The sequence below is a fragment of the Bos indicus genome, chromosome 10, assembly GCF_029378745.1.
Source record: "Bos indicus isolate NIAB-ARS_2022 breed Sahiwal x Tharparkar chromosome 10, NIAB-ARS_B.indTharparkar_mat_pri_1.0, whole genome shotgun sequence".
Taxonomy (NCBI): Eukaryota; Metazoa; Chordata; class Mammalia; order Artiodactyla; family Bovidae; genus Bos; species Bos indicus.
The window spans coordinates 30,774,744-30,793,898 of record NC_091769.1 but is presented as its reverse complement, the minus strand read 5'-3'; the positions used below and the strand labels follow the sequence as shown (position 1 = coordinate 30,793,898).

The window sequence follows — 19,155 nt, the reverse complement described above, 5'->3', positions numbered from 1 at the left end:
AAAATGCTCCCACAACCAGCAGGAGGCAGAAAATGCTTTCCAAGAGTTTATCAAATCCCAAAGCATGGCTTTTTATGCTACAGGAATAAACAAACTTATACCTCATTACCAAAAATGTGTTGATTGTACTCATTTCTATTTTAATTAATAAAGATGTGTTTGAGTCTAGTTATAATGATTTAAAATTCATGGTCTGAAACCACCATTACTTTTTCAACAACCTAATAAGTTATTAAAAAGTTATTTCTTTTTAAATTATTATAAACACTATTCTGATTATTATCTTTCCTAGTAAATCTTCATGTATATTTCTGATTATTATTTTCTTTAGATAAATTCCTAGGAATTATAATTTCTGGATCAAAAAATAAAACTTCAAGGCTTATACATTTATTACTCTAAATTAACTATGGAATCATTTCAGCCATTGCTCCTTAAGTTTCTGCAAGTTCCTAAAATTATTATATGATACATAAACAATGGATTAAAAAATTATTTTATCTTTTGTGCTTCTTCCCCCCAGGATTATTTTCTCATTGTTCAGAAAAGGAGATGAATTTTAATATAAAATTACATCAAATTTTAAAAGCTTTGGACTGCTCTTTAAATGTTTTTGAAGAGTATTCCTATATTTGTGATATTTTACAATGTTTGTTGAACTCAGTCTTTGAAATGATTCTTCATTCTTTGCTATGTAAACAACCCTCTGAATCTTTCTTGCCTCTTACTTACTTCATCATCTCACTTTCATGTCTTATGGTTGATTTTTACCTCTATGTCTTTGTATTACTTAATGATTTCCCTCAGATTTAGCACTATTTATTGATTTCTCACTCTAGATTATGCAGATTTAGCTATCTTTACTCCCTTTGTCTCCACCAAATATGTGTACCCTTTTCCTCATTCCATCTTCCCACATAATACTGCAATTCTGGTTGTATGAATAGTCAGTGTTTAAATTACAATAACTATAAAAACTCAAAACACAGCCTCATTAGGTAGTAAACTCTGCTAGTAAACCTTTCCTGTGTTGTTGTTCAGTCTCCCAGTCATGTCCAATTCTTTGTGACCCCATGGACTGCAACACGCCAGGCCTCCCTGTCCCTCACCATCTCCGGGAGTTTGCCCAGGTTCATGTCCATTGCATTGGTGATGCCATCCAGCCATCTCATCCTCTGATACCCTGTTCTCCTTCTGCCCTCAGTTTTTCCCAGCATCAGAGATTTTTCCAGTGAGTCGACTGTTTGCGTCAGGTGACCAAAATACTGGAACTTCAGCTTTAGAATCAGTCCTTCCAATGAGTATTCAGGGTTGATTTCTTTTAAGATTGACTGCTTTGATCTTCCTGTCCAAGGGACTCTCAGAAGTCTTCTCCAGCACCACAGTTTGAAGGCATCAATTCTTTGGTGTTCTGTCTTCTTTACAGTCTAGTTCTTACAACCATACATGACCACTGGAGAGACCAAAGCCTTGACTATACGGACCATTGTCAGCAGAGTAATGTCTCTGCTCTTCAACACACTGTCTGTGTTTGTCATAGCTTTCCTGCCAAGAACCAATTGTCTTCTGTTTTCATGGCTACAGTCACCATGCACAATGATTTTAGAGCCCAAGAAGAGGAAATCTATCACTGCTTCCACCTTTACCCTTCTATTTGCCATCAAGTGCTGGGGCTGGATGCCATGATCTTGGTTTTTTTAATATTTAGTTTTAAGCCAGCTTTTTCACTCTCCTCCTCCACCTTCATCAAGAGGTTCTTTAGTCCCTCTTCACTCTCTGCCATTAGAGTGTTATTGAGGTTGTTAATGTTTCTCCTACCTCTCTTGATTCCAGTTTGTAACTTATCTAGTCCAGCATTTCTCATAATGTGCTCAGTGTATAGATTAAACAAACAGGGTGACAGCAGACAGCCCTGCCATACTCCTTTCTCAATCCTGAACCAATCAGCTGGTCAATACAAGGTTCTTAACTGTTGCTTCTTGATCCTCATATGTTTTCATGTGAATTATAATTGTCTTGCTTTATTCATTTATTCCATATTCTATGTACTAATCACTAATTCAGTGCTTTACTCATTGACAGTTTCTTAGTCTCTTAGCCAGATGTTCAGACATACTAAATAGTTTTTCAGTTTCCTCTCCCTGAAGTCTTTTCCAGGGCCTTAGACCTGATGTACATAATCTGGGTCAGTTTCATTCTATGCCTATTACAAGGCTGTCATCCATCATCTTCTCATAATCCGAGAGACCCCTTTACCTTTCTTCTTTGTTAGATCCCTTGTTTCCTGGATCCAGTGTCTTTCTTTTATCTTTGTTTCCATCTCATTTTTGTGAAGCACACATTCTTTTTCAGGAAGAGTCCACAGGACTCTTTGAGAGTGTATGCATATCTGTAAATGTCTTCATTCTTTCCTTTCATTTGATTGGTTCTTTAGTAAGTCATAAATTCTGTTTTAGGAATATTTTCCCTTCCAGATCTTGATAATATTGCTTCATTTCCTTGCAGCTTGATATGCTGTTGAGAAGCCCAAAGTTATTCTGACTCCTGACTATTTCTATGCAACCTTATTTATTTCTCTCTCCATCTCCTCTGTGTAAGAGTATGTAAGATACTTCTTTTGCCCCCAAAATTATAAAGTCTTATGTGCTATGTCTTAGGCATGAATGTTTTTATCCATTGTGCTGAGACAGGTAGAGTTTTCAGCTTGAAAATTTCAGTTCTGGGCAGTTTTCTTGAATTATTTCACTGGTGTTTACCTACTCTTTCTTTTTATTTCTTTTTGTGGTTCAGTCACTCAGTCATGTCCAACTCTTTACGACCGTATGGACTGCAGCATGCCCAGGCTTCCCTGTCCTTCACCATCTCCTGGAGTTTGCTCAAAGTCATGTCCATTGAACCCGTGATGCCATCCAACCATCTAGCCCTCAATTGTCCCGTTCTCCTCCTGTCTTCTATTTTTCCCAGCATCAGGCTCTTTCCCAATGAGTCAACTCTTCACATCAGGTGGCCAAAGTATTGGAGCTTCAGCATCAGTCCTTCCAATGAATATTCAGGGTTGATTTCCTTTAGGATTAACTGGTTTGATCTCCTTGCAGTTCAAGGGACTCTCAAGAGTCTTCTCCAACACCACAGTTCAAAAGCATCAATTCTTTGGCACTCAGCCTTCTTCATGGTCCAACTCTCACATCTGTACATGACTACTGGAAAAACCATAGCTTTGACTATACAGACCTCTGTGGACAAAGTAATGTCTCTGCTTTTTAATACTGTCTAGCTTTGTCATCCGGAGAAGGCGATGGCACCCCACTCCAGTACTCTTGCCTTGAAAATCCCATGGATGGAAAAGCCTGGTGGGCTGCAGTCCATGGGGTCGCTAAGAGTTGGATACAACTGAGCGACTTCACTTTGACTTTTCACTTTCATGCATTGGAGAAGGAAATGGCAACCCACTCCAGTGTTTTTGCCTGGAGATTCCCAGGGACCGGGGGAGCCTGCTGGGCTGCCTTCTATGGGGTCGCACAGAGTCGGACACGACTGAAGTGACTTAGCAGTAGCAGTAGCTTTGTCATCACTTTTCTTCCAAGGAGTAAACATCTTTTAATTTCATGGCTGCGGTCACCATCTGCAGTGATTTTGGAACTCAAGAAAATAAAGTCTGCCACTGTTTCCATTGTTTCCCCACCTAGTTGCCATGAAGTAATGGGATCGGATGTCATGATCTTAGTTTTCTGAATGTTGAATTTTAAGCCAGCTTTTTCCCTCTCCTCTTTTGCCTTCATCAAGAGGCTCTTTAGTTCTTCTTCACAGTCTGCAAAGAGGGTAGTATCATCTGTATATCTGAGGTTATTGATATAACCTGTTGACTCCTCGCAGTCTTGATTCCAGCTTGTGCTTCATCTAGCCCAGCATTTCGCATGATGTATTCTGCATATAAGTTAAATAAGCAGGGTGACAATATACACCCTCAACGTACTCCTTTGCCAATTTTGAACCAGTCCCAATTTTGCTTCTTTGGATTCTTATTATTTAGATGTTCCTTGAACTTCTAACTTTTCTCTTAATTTTCACCTACATCACTTTACTCTTTCTGTAAGAATTTCACAATTTTACAGTTAAACTTTTAGTTAAATTTTTTCATATCTTATTTTTAATTTCTAAAAGCACATTTTTGTTCTCTGAATGTTTTTTTTTTTTAATCTGTAATGCTTTATCCTTAAATAATTTTTCTTCTCTCCTTCATAGTCAGTCTTTTCCTTTGTTTATTTTGATCTCTATCTTTCATCTTATAGATGATTCTGCTAATCTTTGGTGTTCTACTCATGTTTAAGAGTGGAGACCTAAAAGTTTTATTGCAAGCACTAAGTGTGTGGATGGAGCTGTGTGACCTTGAGTTTCACACTGGAAGGGAGTATATATGGGTCATTTAATATGAGCTGGTTATATTCCAAATGATCCTCCAGCCTCCTCTTAACATGAAGATGTGCTGCAGGTTTTTGCTGTTGTTGGAGTTGACAAGGAAAATGGCTAGAGGTCTTAGAATCTTGTGTGCATACATTAACTGAATCCCTCTGTTTTTTTTTATAGTACCTCTGTCCTCAGCTGTGTCTTGTTTCTCCCAGGTTAGTTCATTTGTTTTCCCTTTGCAGAGGATAAACCTTCAGTGTTCTGACAGGGTCAAGTAGAGGTGGTTGTCAGCCTATAGGGAAAGGATCTAGGAATCTGCTGCTGCTGCTAAGTCGCTTCAGTCATGTCCGACTCTGTGCGACCCCATAGATGGCAGCCCACCAGGCTCCCCCGTCCCTGGGATTCTCCAGGCAAGAACACTGGAGTGGATTGCCATTTTCTTCTCCAATGCATGAAAGTCAAAAGTGAAAGTGAAGTCGCTCAGTCATGTCCCACCCTCAGCAACCCCATGGAGCGCAGCCTACCAGGCTCCTCTGTCCATGGGATTTTCCAGGCAAGAGTACTGGAGTGGGGTGCCATTGCCTTCTCTAGGGAATCTGACTGCTTGTTAAAAAGACTGCCAATCTATCCCTCTTATTTTGATGTCCTTTTCACATTTTCCCTTTACTTTCAGAAGTAACTGGTGCCATCAATCCTTTACTTTATTGCTTTAGAGTAAAGAGTTAATTTCCTGTATAAATTGGGTCAGTCCTTTGCATGCTTCCCTGTTGGCTTAGGTTCCAATGTTCTTGATTCTGTTGCTTGCTCTCTGATTTTCCCCATCTTTTTTGAATTTATGCCTTTTTATGAAATACCTTCCATGGAAGTTTTAGAAGAGGGTGGGAGTAGGTGCATGGATTCAATTCACTGTCTTTACCAGCAGTGGTTACTCTTTAATCATGAGATTTATTAAGATCTTCCAAGTAAAAGTTGTTTGCTAAATGGAAGATGAAATCATATTATATAAAAATGGTGACTATGTAGATCTGGTTGCTTTTTCCAGAGCTATTCTATTCACATAGAATTGGGAAATCTGACTTCTAGTCTTGAGTCAAAGGTAAGCAGATATGTATTGACTAAGGAGTATACTGCTTAGCTGGCTGCTACAAGAGCTAAAGCAGGGTACTTGTAATGCTAACCTCAAGCTTAAAGCTCTATTCCAAGTTCTCTTTTATATGAGTTAACTTGTCTTCCTTATGAGTTTGACAAAAGAACAATTTACAGTCCAAGCTACCTATCACTTAACAATGCAAAAGACAAAGAATTTCACTAAAGTGATTTGATGTTGTGGGTGAGAGATGGAACTTTAAGCCTTATTCCCTACACTGCTGAACTTATGGAAAGGAAAACCTATAACTGACCTTGAATGTTAAGAGGAAGGTAGAATATCCTTGAGAGGAATTTTTTAAATTTTGAATATAACAGAGTCGGAAGGATATGTGGAGCTTTATGGCTGAGATATTCAGTGACTCTTACAATTTACAAGAAGTATTAAAATGTTGTTCAGTCACTAAGTCATGTCCAACTCTTTGTGACCCCATGAACTGCAGCATTCCAGGCTTACCTGTCCTTACTGTCGCCTAGAGTTTGCTCAAACTCATGTTCATTGAGTCAGTGAGGCATAGTCTAGGTATAAGAGGGAGAGAACATATGTATACCTATGACTGATTCATGTTGATGTATGGCAGAAACTAACACAATATTTTAAAGCAATTATCCTCCAACTAAAAATATAATGAAAGTTGTTAAATTAAAAAATGTACTCTAAGATAGTATATAATATGTACCAAAGAATTTCAAAGAAAACATTGTATGTTGTTGAGAGAATTCTGAATAAATTGAGAGGTAAATTGACAGCTATACTGGACTTCTAGTATGAATGGGGATAGAACTTTTGACTGGCTGGCTTATTTGGAATATATCTTAAGTACTTGGAGAGGAAACTGAGAAAAAATTTAGAAGCCATTTTGTGAGAGATTTTGAATACTGAATTGAGGATTTAATTATCTAAGCAATGAGCAACTGAAGGTTTTAAAGGAAGGGAGGAAAATTCTGAAAGGTGTACTTTAAGGAATTTGACTCAGCAGTAGAGCCCATTAATATTTGCAGTTAAAGAGAAGAAATGAAGGTCCTCCATAGTTAGTGGCTGTTCCAATATATTATCATGAACATGTTCCTCACATTTCATTGAGTGTGTACTGTAAAATAAGTACTGTAAAAAAAGGTATTTTTGCATTAAATTTAGAGTCTTATGAGGAGGGATCCTAATAATTTTGATCAGATAAAGCCCAGTTGGTATTTACTATAAATGCAATTGGAAGCTAAAAATGGAAGATGACCACCTGACCTGGAATAGTTGAAAGCAGTGTCATGGGAGTCTTAGAACTTAAATTGGTCTAAAGGATGGATGAAACTTATACTTTGTTGTTCAGTCTCCCAGTCATCTCGAACTCTTTGTACCCCATGGACTGCAGCACACCAGGTCTCCCTGTCCTTCAGTATCTCATGGAGCTTTCTCAAACTCATGTTCATTGAGCCAATGATGCCATCCAAATATTTCATCCTCTGTTGCCCCCTTCTCCTGCCCTCAATCTTTCCCAGCATCAGGGTCTTTACCACTGAGTCAGCTTTTTGCATCAGATGGCACCAAAGTATTGGGGCTTCAGCTTCAGCATCAGTCCTTCCAGTGAATATTGGAAGGGTTGATTTCCTTGAGGATTGACTGGTTTGATCTCCTTGGAGTCCATGGGACTCTCAAGAGTCTTCTCTAACACAATTCAAAAGCATCAGTTCTTTGGCACTCAGCCTTCTTTATCATCCAACTCTTACATCCATAAATGATGACTTGAAAAACCATAATTTTGACTATATGGACTTTTGTGGGCAAAGTGATGTCTCTTTTTAATACACTGTCTAGGTTTGTCATCGCTTTTCTTTCAGGAAGCAAATGTCTTTTAATTTCATGGCTGCAGTCACCATCTGCAGTGATTTTGGAGCCCAAGAAAATAAAGTCTGCCACTGTTTCCATTGTTTCCCCATCTAGTTGCCATGAAGTGATGGAACTGGATGCCATGATCTTAGTTTTTTGAATGTTGAGTTTTAAGCCAGCGTTTTCACTCTTCTCTTTCGTTTTCACCAAGAGGCTCTTTAGCCAGGATGAAAACCATGAAAGATCACAAACCATGATAGTGTGATTACTCACCTAGAGTCAGACATCCTGGAGAATTTTTAAAGAGATTGGAGTACTATTTTCCAGTTTGTTGTGAACCACACAGTCAAAGACTTTGGCATAGTCAATGAAGCAAAAATAGATATTTCTATGGAATTCTCTTGCTTTTTCTATGATCCAATGGATGTTGGCAATTTCATCTCTGGTTCCTCTGCCTTTTCAAAATCCAGCTTGTACATCTGGAAGTTCTCAGTTCATGTACTGTGGAAGCCTGGCTTGGATAATTTTGAGCATTAACTTGTTACCATGTGAAATGAGTGCAGTTGTGCTGTAGTTTGAACATTCTTTGGCATCGCCCTTCTTTGTAATTGGAATGACAACTGACCTTTTCCAGTCAGTGGCCACTGCTGAGTTTTCCAGATTTTCTGGTATATTGAGTGCAGCACTTTGACAGCATCATCTTTTAGGATTTGAAATAGATCAACTGGAATTCCATCACCTCCACTAGCTTTGTTTGTAGTAATGCTTCCTAAGGCCCACTTGACTATCATGGTTTTCTGGATCATTAAGACCTTTTTTGTATTGATGGTGGCGACAAAGTGAATCAATCTGTAGACTGCTTGGCAAGAACACATGCAAGGACAATAAGGAGTTTTATTTAAATGAAACTAACAGCTCATGTTGGTAGATTAATACGAAACAGGTGAGATGGGAATTTAGACCCAGTCATTAAGGCCTTGAGAGATGGACCAAGAGATTTGGGGTGAGAAATAAGATATGGAAGGCTCATCAACAGGGATATTTATTATTAAAACATATCTCAGGAAATTTAGTGTGGTGGCAGTATTCCTGGACTGGGAGAGAAGAAATTGGAAATCAGAAAGAGTCTAAGATGCTCTTATTGAAACAGGTCTGAGGACTTAAAGCATGAAACCTCTGACAGTAGGGATAGAGACACAGAACAAACAAAGATTCTGATGGAAGAATGAAAAAGAAATCAGCATCAAATGGCTAGAAGCTGGAAAAGGAAGAATCAAAGATTAATCCACACACAAATAATTGGGGAAATAAGAAGCACACATGTTTGCAGAGAACAGGATTGAAAAGGAACATGGTAAGATTGGTCTTAAATATACAGAGTTTTAAATTATAAACCAGAAGCATGTGTTTTTAAAACTACGAGGTTGGCACACAATTGAGGTGTTCAGGCTAAAGACTAAGGTTTATTATTTATGAGTTAGGACGCAACTTTAAATTATGAGTTTGTTTAGTTCTAAGCTACATATCCTTTGCAAATCAGTTTAGTTTTTGTCTCTGGAAAAGGAAAAAGAAATAAAATTAGTAACCATTTCATCAAGTATCTACTGTGTGCTGTGTAATATATTAGACCTTTTTTTCACATGGTTTTGTTACTGAAAACAGCACTCCTGTGAGGTAGGTACTGTTGTCTTCTCCATTGTACGGATCAGTAAACTGAGGCTTTGAGAGTTTGCATGACCTTAGACTGCATAGCAACAAAGTGACAGAGCTATAATTTGAATGAAGGATGATGTGAACCGAGAATGATTTGCCTCCAGAGCTACTGCTTTTGACCAGTATATTACACAATCCTGCTTTCACTGCGCCTCACTACAATATGTGCTTTACCTACTCTTATAGTTAAGCTGTGTATTACAGCTCTGACCTAAGTATTTTTATGCATTATGTTATTTAATTATGTAACAAGCCTATGAGGTTGCTACTATTAATTTTTATATTTTAAAAATGAGGGATCACTTAGAAGGTGAGTTACTTTTCCAAAGTCGCAGAGCTGGGAAGTTTCAGAACTGGAATTTATGCTTTAAATCTATCTGATTTCAGAGCCTATGCTGTTTTTTATTCTTAAAAGTCATTTTGAAGATTAAATAAAATAATTTTATCATTTTCTTAACTTCAACGCATAAAGCACATTTTCTTTAGTTAGCAGTGATAGTGTTCATCGGTACCGATGAATCATCAGTTCGTCAGTTCAACACTTTGCAGTAACAGAATAACCTAAAGGTGATTAGCCGAACCCATGGACTGCATAAGCTATCAGGAGGAATAAATGGATAAAGAAGAATAAAGCATAGAATCATGAAGGATATTTATAATTTTGGAGCAGCGGGAAGGAAAGGAGTTGGAAAAGCCTAGCAGTAGCTTAGAAAACACAGTAACGTAGAAGCCTCAGGAAAATAATCACAAAGATTTGAGGCATCAGTTGTATGACATGATACATAAAATTTGGAAAAAAAGGTCATTAAACAGTGTCCCAGCCCATTGCTGTTCGTACTGAAATACCAGTAAACAGAACCACCATCCATCCAGTTTCCCAATGCAGAAAGCTGCAAATTTTTCTTAATTAAAAAAAAAACTTTCCTCACTTCTCCATTCACTTATTTAAACCTGCTAAAAACTCTCTCAACCTATCTGCCCTCTCCTCTCCATCCTCAGTGCTCCTTCCCTGTTTCAGGTTATTTCCTCCTGCCAAGATTCCTCCAGCGACCTCTCAGTTCTTTCTGCTTCGTGACTTACTGCCCTCCAGCCCATTCTCCACGTGCAGCCAGAATGATGTTCTAAAAGACAAATGAGATCCGGTCAATTCTCTGTTTAGAACATCCCCATGGGTTCTCACTGACCTGAGGATAATAACTCAGTATGGCTTATAAAGCTCCATAACATCTGTCCTCTTTCTAGGTTTTTAGCCTCATCTCTCCACTATTACTCATCTAGTTATGCTTCAGCTATGCAAAAATCAAAAAGATTCTTGGAAGGAAACCTGTGACAAACCTAAACAGAATGTTAAACAGCAGAGATAGCACTTTGACAACAAAGGTACATATAGTCAAAGCTATGATTTTTCCAGTAGTCATGTACAGATGTGAGAATTGAACCATAAAGAAGGCTGAGCACTGAAGCTTTTGAATGGTGGTTCTGAAGAAGACTCTTGAGAACCCCTTGGACTGAAAGGAGATCAAACCAGGCAATCCTAAAGGAAATCAGCCCTGAATATGCATTGGAAGGTCACTCACTGAAAAAGACTCTGATGCTGGGAAGGATTGAAGGCAAAGGGAGAAGGCAGTTGCAGAGAATGAGATGGTTAGATAGCATCACTGACTCAATGGACATAAGCTTGAGCAAACTCCAAGAGACTGTGGAGGACGGAGGAGCCATGTGTGCTACAGTCCATGGAGTCATGAAGAATCAGATACAACTTAACAACTTAACTACAAATGCCAAACTTATTTCAGTTTTTAGTACCCGTCATGTACTCTGGGACTTAACACATGCTGTTCCTTTTGGAGCAGTTTTCATCTCTCCTGCCTTTTCCCTCTCTCCCTTCCCATCCCCTTTCCCCTCCCCCTCCCTCTTTCTCTTTCCATGTCTCCCTCCAGACTTTCCTGGTTAACTTATCCTTTAGATTCTTTGAGAAGCCTTTTGAGGTCCTTCCAGTTAGATCCCATGCTTTGTAGTCCCACTGCATTTCATGCGTTCACCAAACCCACCCCTACCCTTTATTGTAACTGCTTGTTTGACTTTCTCCCTGTACCTGCAGACAGTAAGCTGTTTTATGCAAAATTTATGTCTGTTCCTATTGTTACTCCCAGCACTTAAAACAATGCCAAACCTACAGTAGACATTCAATAAATACTTCTTTAATAACTGCTATGAATGAATATATGCAGGGTCAAATTATTTTATATGTTAAATACATCATTTATATAAGAAATTATGATGTGTTCTATAAACATCATGGTTTTATCTAAGTGGTAGGAGGGATGAAGGAAGTGCAGTTTCATTTGGCCATTCTTGTATTTTTTCCAGTTTTAAGATTACTAACAGCAAATGAGACAGGTTTAAAAGAAGAAATATTTTGATTTAATAAGAAATTCTCACTAGTATGATCATTACAATCTTTTAAAGGGATAAAAAATTAAACAGGGAAATCATGATGCCCCATGACCTTTTCAGTTCAATACTCAGTAGAGTTCAAATGGCGTTATTATGAATATGAATGTTTATGTGAATAAATGTACCAGAAAAAAATAGAATCATATAAGTAATTTCCTTTACATTTACCCTAGGAATTCACTTTTTAAATGCTCAGACTCCAAGGCATTCTTATAAGCCATGAAATGACCCAAGTCAGCCACATCTGTTCAAAATGTGTTTTAGAAAGTTTATCTTAACAATAGTCAGTTGAAAAATTAATGTTCACCTTCCCTAAAAATTTTATCCAAAAGAGAACATAGCATAATTTAGATGTATATGAAGCAAAGAGCATGTTTTTATACAATGAAAATTATATTGTGACACAAGTAAAAACTGATCTTATTGCTTCTGGTTAGAAAACAGCAACATATTTCTTTTCATCTGGTCAAGATCCTTTTGAAATTTTGTTTTATTTTATTGATTTTATTAGCTTTATTTTTTTGCATTTATATGAAGGATGAGACTACTTGACTAATGTCAGACAAAATAGCAGGTATATTAAGTTTATAAAATAGTCATCTGATTTGAATCTTCTGTATAATATTCCCCAAATTGGTAAAAATAGTAACATTCTTGATTCAGTGGGTTAGATGAGAAAAGTATTGACTACCATGTGTAAATTTTATTTAGTTTTAGAGTTCCAAAAACAGAAAATGTTGATCCTATTGTGTCCTATTTCTAAGGGCATATCAAAAGCAATCAGTAACTCTCTCCTCACTTTTACCTGATAATTCTGTTTGGTGGTGGCTTACTTTCTGTGAGTACAAGGCCAGTTAGACTCTTCTCTGGAAGTATGCAGGATAGCTGGACCATGGAGAAGAGAGTCATTTGGTCTTTGAGTACCATGTGCTACACACACTACTGGGAGAGAACTATGGGCTTCAGAGGGTTTAAGAAATTTAGAAACTTATAGTTTCATGACAAACGCTGAAATTCATAGTGATGCAATACAGAAATATGTGACAAGGCAGCACAGGACAACTCCACAGGCAATAATAGTGATTTCTGTAAGTAGACCAGAAGGAAGCTGCATGTTATGTTTATTACTGTTTATTACTTTTTATTTCAGTTTTTAAGATTTAGTCTTCAGGTTTTTTTTCAGCCAGTCAAGATTCTTTTGAATCTTTATTTAATTTTCCTATTGTATTAGCTTTATGTCTTGGTATTCTTGTGAAGGGTGGGATCAAATGGCTGAAGTCTTTTGACTCTCAGTTTATAGAGCTTGATTTTTATTGACTAGGCAGTGGTCAACACCATAAGTTTTTGAGAGGATGAATGCCATCTCTTATATTGTTAAGGAAAGTTAGTGTGTTGATAACATGTACCGTAGATGAGAGGGGTGAAAATAAAGCAGGGAGACAAGAGATTACTGTAATAGTTCAAGACCAAAATGATCAGGAAGGGTGTTAGAAACGAAGGGAGTGTTTACTTTGTCTCATTCGTTGCCACATGCCTTATGTATAGAATAGGATTTAGTAAGTCCTGAGTGAATATTTGTTGATTCAGTAAATAAATTCAAGAAATATTTTATCCATTCAGCCTGTCTTTGTCTTTTGGTTGGGGCATTCAACCCATATACGTTTAAGGTAATTATTGATAAGTATGATCCCGTTGCCATTTACTTTATTGTTTTGGGTTCGAATTTATACACCCTTTTTGTGTTTCCTGTCTAGAGAATATCCTTTAGTATTTGTTGGAGAGTTGGTTTGGTGATGCTGAATTCTCTCAGCTTTTGCTTGTCTGTAAAGCTTTTAATTTCTCCTTCATATTTGAATGAGATCCTTGCTGGGTACAATAATCTGGGGCTGTAGGTTTTTTTCATCACTTTAAGTATGTCTTGCCATTCCCTCCTAGCTTGAAGAGTTTCTATTGAAAGATCAGCTGTTATCCTTATGGGAATTCCCTTGTGTGTTATTTGTTGTTTTTCCCTTGCTGCTTTTAATATTTGTTCTTTGTGTTTGATCTTTGTTAATTTGATTAATATGTGTCTTGGGGTGTTTCTCCTTGGGTTTATCCTGTTTGGTACTCTCTGGGTTTCTTGGACTTGGGTGATTATTTCCTTCCCCCTTTTAGGGAAGTTTTCAACTATTATCTCCTCAAGTATTCTCTCATGGTCTTTCTTTTTGTCTTCTTCTTCTGGGACCCCTATGATTCGAAGTTGTAGCATTTAATATTGTCCTGGAGGTCTCTGAAATTGTCTTCATTTCTTTTAATTCATTTTTCTTTTTTCCTCTCTGATTCATTTATTTCTACCATTCTGTCTTCTAATTCACTAATCCTATCTTCTGCCTCTGTTATTCTACTATTTGTTGCCTCCAGAGTGTTTTTGATCTCATTTATTGCATTATTCATTATATATTGACTCTTTTTTATTTCTTCTAGGTCCTTGTTAAACCTTTCTTGCATCTTCTCAATCCTTGTCTCCAGGCTATTTATCTGTGATTCCATTTTGATTTCAAGATTTTGGATCAATTTCACTATCATTATTTGGAATTCTTTATCAGGTAGATTCCCTATCTCTTCCTCTTTTGTTTGGTTTGGTGGGCATTTATCCTGTCCTTTACCTGCTGGGTATTCCTCTGTCTCTTCACCTTGTTTAAATTGCTGAGTTTGGGGTGTCCTTTCTGTATTCTGGCAGTTTATGGAGTTTGTGGTGTTTCCTCACTGTGTGTGGGTTTGTACAGGTGGCTTGTCAAGGTTTCTTGGTTAGGGAAGCTTGTGTCTGTGTTCTGGTGGGTGGAGCTGGATTTCTTCTCTCTGGAGTGCAATGAAGTGTCCAGTAATGAGTTATGAGATGTCTATGGTTTGGGGGTGACTTTGGGCAGCCTGTATCTTGGAGCTCAGGGCTGTGTTCCTGTGTTGCTGGAGAATTTGCTTGGTATGTCTTACCCTGGAACTTGTTGGCCCTTGTGTGGTGCTTGGTTTCAGTGTAGGTATAATGGGAAAAAATAATAGCAAATGAAGCAACTGACAAACAACTAATCTCAAAAATATACAAGCAACTCCTACAGCTCAATTCCAGAAAAATAAATGACCCAATCAAAAAATGGGCCAAAGAACTAAATAGACATTTCTCCAAAGAAGACATACAGATGGCTAACAAACACATGAAAACATGCTCAACATCACTCATAACCAGAGAAATGCAAATCAAAACCACTATGAGGTACCATTTCATGCCAGTCAGAATGGCTGCGATCCAAAAGTCTACAAGCAATAAATGCTGGAGAGGGTGTGGAGAAAAGGGAACCCTCTTACACTGTTGGTGGGAATGCAAACTAGTACAGCCACTATGGAGAACAGTGTGGAGATTCCTTAAAAAACTGGAAATAGAACTGCCTTATGATCCAGCAATCCTACTGCTGGGCATACACACTGAGGAAACCAGAATTGAAAGAGACACGTGTACCCCAGTGTTCATCGCAGCACTGTTTATAATAGCCAGGACATGGAAGCAACCTAGATGTCCATCAGCAGATGAATGAATAAGAAAGTGGTAGTACATATACACAATGGAGTATTACTCAGCCATTAAAAAGAATACATTTGAATCAGTTCTAATGAGGTGGATGAAACTGGAGCCTATTATACAGAGTGAAGTAAGCCAGAAAGAAAAACACCAATACAGTGTACTAACACATATATATGGAATTTAGAAAGATGGTAACAATAACCCTGTATGCAAGACAGCAAAAGAGACACTGATGTATAGAACAGTCTTTTGGACTCTGTGGGAGAGGGAGAGGGTGGGATGATTTGGGAGAATGGCATTGAAATATGTATAATATCACATATGAAACGAGTCACCAGTCCAGGTTCGATGCACAATACTGGATGCTTGGGGCTGGTGCACTGGGATGACCCAGAGGGATGGTATGGGGAGGGAGGAGGGTTCAGGATGGGGAACACATGTATACCTGTGGTGGATTCATTTTGATATATGGCAAAACCAATACAATATTGTAAAGTTTAAAAATAAAATTAAATTAAAAAATATATATATAAAAAAATCACTTGCACATTTTTGTATGAACATAATTTTTCAACTCATTTTGGTAAATAACTAAGAGTGTGATTTCTGGATTGTATATGGTAAGGGCATGTTTAGCTTTGTAAAAAGTTAACATGCTGTCTTTCAAAGTAGCTATACCATTTTATGTTTCCACCAGCAATAAAGTAGAATTCCTGTTGCTTGAAAAAAAAAAAAAATATTTTAAATGTAGGCTGTGTGGCAGAAGGAAAAGAAGTTAAGTTCCACTCAGGTATTTCAAGCTTGATTGAACTATTATAGAAATTGAGCAGGGAGAGAAGATTTTGAGGAAAAATCAAGAACTATGTTTTATTTAAAACAATAATTCAGATCAGTCACTTAGTCATGTGCGACTCTTTGCGACCACATGGACTGCAGTACGCCAGGCCTCCCTGTCCATCACCAACTCCCAGAGTTTACCCAAACCCATGTCCATTGAGTCGGTGATGGCATCCAACCATCTCATCCTCTGTCATCCCCTTCTCCTCCTACCTTCAATCTTTCCCAGCATCAGGGTCTTTTCAAATGAGTCAGTTCTTCTCATCAGGTGGACAAAGTATTGGAGTCTCAGCTTCAACATCAGTCCTTCCAATGAACACTCAGGACTGATTTCCTTTAGGATGGACTGGTTAGATCTCCTTCCAGTCCAAGGGACTCTCAAGAGTCTTCAACACCACAGTTGAAAAGCATCAATTCTTCAGTGCTCAGCTTTCTTTATAGTCCAACTCTCACATCCATACATGACTACTAGAAAAACCATAGCCTTGACTAGATGGACCTTTCTTGGCAAAGTAATGTCTCTACTTTTTAATATGCTGTCTAGGTTGGTCATAGAAGTAAGCATCTTTTAATTTCATGGCTACACTCACCATCTGCAGTGATTTTGGAGCCCCCAAAAATAAAGTCTGCCATTGTTTCCACTGTTTCCCCATCTATTTGCCGTGAACTGATGGGACCAGATGCCATGACCTTGGTTTTCTGAATGTTTTTAAGCCAGATTTTTCACTCTCCTCTTTCACTTTCATCAAGAGGCTCTTTAGTTCTTCTTCACTTTCTGCCTTAAGGTGGTGTCATCAGCATATCTGAAGTTATTGATATTTCTCCCGGCATTGATATTTCTCTCTTGATTCCAGCTTGTGCTTCATCCAGCCCAGCATTTCTCATGATGTACTCTGCTTATACGTTAAATAAGCAGGGTGACAATATGCAGCCTTGACGTACTCCTTTTCCTATTTGGAACCAGTTCCATGTCCAGTTCTAACTGTTGCTTCCTGAGCTGCATACAGGTTTCTCAATAGGCAGGTCAGGTGGTCTGGTATTCCCATCTCTTGAAGAATTTTCCACAGTTTATTGTGATCTACACAGTCAAAGGCTTTGGCATAATCACTAAAGCAGAAATGGATGTTTTTCTGGAACTCTCTTGCTTTTTCCATGTTCCAGCAGATGTTGGCAATTTGATCTCTGGTTCCTCTGCCTTTTCTAAAACCAGCTTCAACATCTGGAAGTTCACAGTTCACATACTGTTGAACCCTGGCTTGGAGAATTTTGAGCATTACTTTACTAGCGTGTGAGATTAGTGCAATTGTGCAGTAGTTTGAATATTCTTTGGCATTGCCTTTCTTAGGGATTGGAATGAAAACTGACCTTTTCCAGTCCTGTGAACACTGCTGAGTTTTCCAAATTTGCTGGCATATTGAGTGTAGCACTTTCACAGCATCATCTTTTAGGATTTGAAAAAGCTCCACTGGAATTCCATCACTCCACTAGCTTTGTTCGTAGTGATGCTTCCTAAGGCCCACTTGACTTCACATTCCAGGATGTTAGCCTGTAGGTGAGTGATCACACCATCATGATCATCTGGGTCATGAAGATCTTTTTTGTACAGTTCTTCTGTGTTCGTACCACCCCTTCTTAATAACTTCTGCTTCTTAGGCCCATACCATTTCTGTCCTTTATTGAGCCCATATTTGCATAAAATGTTCCCTTGGTATCTCTAATTTTCTTGAAGAGATCTCTAGTCTTTCCAATCAATGCTCCCAAGTAAAACATTCAATAAGTATTTGGAGTTGTGGGGGGAGAAGATACATGGGAGAGAGTTTAATGACTAAGGTTTTCACTTTGAGAGCCATTTGCAATAGAGATGATAGAAGGAGTCATGAATAAATATAGAAGGAGTCATGATCCTTAAAGAAGGTATATATAAAGAGCAGAACGTCCAAGGGTAGGGCCAATTAATAGAGAAATAATATACTAGGCATTGGATTAAAAGCTTTATATGTATTATATCTTTTAATACAGCATCCCCCTGAGGACAGGCTTTCCCTAAGCAAATGGAAATTCAGAGAACAAGCAAGTCATCCCAGGTCCCATGCCCAATCAGTGTTGGAACTAGAATATGAACCTAAAGATATTTCCCCCTAGTTTTCTAATTCTGCTCAAATTTATCTCTGTTCATAAATTTTATCTATCTTTTCCAGTAAATCTCTAATGTATAATTATAGTTTATGTTTAAAGTCCTTGTCTGTTGGGTTCAATATTTGGTGAATGTGTGGATCTGTTTCTATTTTGTTTGTTTTTCTCCTGATTATAGTCATTCTTTCACTTTTTATCTCTTAATTTGTTTTATATATTTTATGGTAGATAATGAATAAAAAAGAACAACAGAGACTGGAGTAAATATTTACTCCAGAAAAGTCACACCACTTCCTCTCTGTGACAGCTAGTCTGAGGTGTTTATTCTTTTTAGTCTGTTCTCCAGTTGAGGTGAGTCTGGTTTGATTTTTGTTTCGTTTCAGTTTGCTACTTGTTTGAAATGTTTTGAAAGCAGGATAAAGGTTCTCCCTTTGTCAGGGCATGTGATCTATTCTCCAATGAGTCTAGAGATCTCTCTCTCCCTCTTCCCTCTACCCTGTCCCCATGTTTTAAAGTCCTTCACCACTGTTTTGTGCCTTTTTAAGGCCTTACTACTCTCAGCCTTTCTCTGCCTTCTCTCTGGCTTTCCAAGTCTTGGCTGAAATCTCTCAATCTTCCTGCCCTGTCACCACCCCTTGGTACCTTGAAAGTTCAATAGAAAAGACTTGATGGGCAGGTGTTCTCAAAGGGATCTCTGTCTCTCCCCTCTCCTGCCCTGGAGAGGGGCAGTTTTCTGAGGGTAGCCACTGTGTGCACTTAGTTTAGACTCTGAAAAAAAATTGGCAGCTATACATACTCCCTGGGTCTCTTCAGGACTCTTAATAATCCATCACAGAGGTCCACAAGAGTTTGGCTTTCCACATACGCTGATAGACATCCCACATCCATGAAGCTTTGCTTCTACTCAGTCTGTTCCCCCATTAAGAAAGTGGCCATGAATCTTCACTCATCTCAGAAAAGCTTACCCTGATCTGCTATTGGTTCATCCAGATGCCTTTGCATTCTCAGATCTCTTTATGTAAAACACAAAGGTGTGGTTTTGTAGCTGATCTGGCATATTTTTGGTATTATGGTGACAACAATTGTCTGC

At 38.1% G+C, this 19,155-nt stretch overlaps 1 protein-coding gene across 1 annotated transcript in view; it reads left to right on the top strand.

The window, feature by feature from the left end:
• DPH6 (diphthamine biosynthesis 6) overlaps window positions 1-19,155 on the top strand; it is a 198,399-nt gene that overhangs the window by 164,442 nt on the left and 14,802 nt on the right. The window lies entirely within an intron of this gene.